Here is a 1,976-nt window from a genome sequence, read left to right on the forward strand (position 1 = left end):
AACAGTGTAAGACAATTCCCCTTTCTCCACATACTCACCAACATCTGCTGTTTCCTGTATTGTTGATTTTATCCATTCTGGCACGTGTGAGGTTATAGCTCATCATACTTTTGATTTGTATTTCCCTGATGACAAGCAATGTGGAGCATTTTTTTTCATGTGTCAGTTGGCTATTTATATGTCTTCTTTGGAGAAATGTTGGTTCATGTCTTCTGCCCATTTATTGACTGGATTCTTTGTTTTTTAGATGTTGAATTTGTAAAGTTCTTTATAGATCTTGGATACTAGCCCTTTATCTGATATGACATTTGCAAATATCTTCTCCCATTCCATAGGTTGCCTTTCAGTTTTGTTGACTGTTTGCTTTGTTATGCAGAAGGCTTTTATCTTGAAGTCCCAGTAGTTCATTTTTGCTTTGGTTTCCCTTGGCTCTTGAGATGTGTCCGGCAAGAAGTTGCTGCGGCTGAGCTCAAAGAGATTGCTGCCTGTATTCTCCTCTAGGATGTTGATGGATTCTTGTCTCACATTTAGGTCTTTCATCAATTTTGAGTTTCTCTTTGTGTATAGTGTAAGAGAATGGTCTAGTTTCATTCTTCTGCATATATCTGCCCAATTTTCTCAGCACCATTTATTGAAGAGACTGTCTTTTTTCCATTAGATATTCTTTCCTTCTTTGTTGAAGAGTAGTTGACCATAGAATTAAGGGTCCATTTCTAGGTTTTCTATTCTATTCCAGTGATTTATGTGTCTGATTTTGTGCCATACCATGCTGTCTTGATGATCGCAGTTTTTTAGAATAGCTTGCAGTCAGGCATTGTGAGGCCACCGGCTCTAGTTTTCTTTTTCAGCATTCCTTGGCTATTTGGGGTCTTTCTGGTTCTATACAAATCATAGGGTTATTTGTTCCAACTCTGTTAAAAATGTTTATGGTATTTTGATAGAGATTGCATTGAATCTATAGATTGCTCTTGGTAGTATGGGCATTTTCACAATATTTGTTCTTTTAATTTGTGACCATGGAATGTTTTTCCATTTCTTTGTGTCTTCCTCAATTTCTTTCAAAATGTTCTGTAGTTTTTAGAGTACAGATCCTTTACCTATTTGGTTAGGTTTATTCCTAGGTATCTTATGGGTTTTGGTGAAATTGTTAAGTGGGACTGACTACTTAGTTTCTCTTACTTCAGTCTCATTGTTAGTGTATAGAAATGCAACTGATTTCTATGCATTGATTTTGTATCCTGCCACATTGCCGAATTGTTTTATGAGTCCTAGCAATTTTGGGGTGGAGTCTTTTAAGTTCTCCACATACAGTATCATGTCATCTGCAAAGAGTGAGAATCTGATTTCTTTGCCAATTTGAATACATTTTATTTGTTTTTGTTGTCTGATTGCTGAGGCTAGGATTTTTAGTACTATGATGAACAACAGTTATAAGAGTTAGCATCCCTGTCATGTTTCTGACCTTAAAGGGAAAAGCTCTCAGTTTTTCCCCATTGAGAATGACATTTGCCATGGGCTTTTCATAGATGGCCTTTAGGATATTGAGGTATGTTTCCTCTATCCCTATTGAAGAGTTTCAATCAAGAAAGGATGCTGTATTTGTCAAATGACCTTTCTGTGTCTACTGAGAGGATCATATGGTTCTTGTCCTTTCTTTTATCAATGTGATCTATCACATTGACTGTGAATGACTTGTGATTGACTTGTGAATGTTGAACCACCTTTGCATCCCAGGAATAAATCCCACTGGTCATGGTGAATAATCCTTTTAATGTATTTGGATTTAATGTAATTGGATGCTGTTGGCTAGTATCTTGGTATTTTGACATGTGTGTTCATCAGGGTTATTAGTCTGTAATTCTCCTTTTTTGATGGGATCTTTATCTGGTTTTGGGACCAAGGTAATGTTGGCCTCATAGAATAAGATTTGAAGTTTTTCTTCCACTTCTACCTTTTTAAACTGCTTCAGTAGAATT

This window comes from Canis lupus, chromosome 3 (assembly GCF_048164855.1).
Source record: "Canis lupus baileyi chromosome 3, mCanLup2.hap1, whole genome shotgun sequence".
In the NCBI taxonomy this organism is placed as follows: domain Eukaryota; kingdom Metazoa; phylum Chordata; class Mammalia; order Carnivora; family Canidae; genus Canis; species Canis lupus.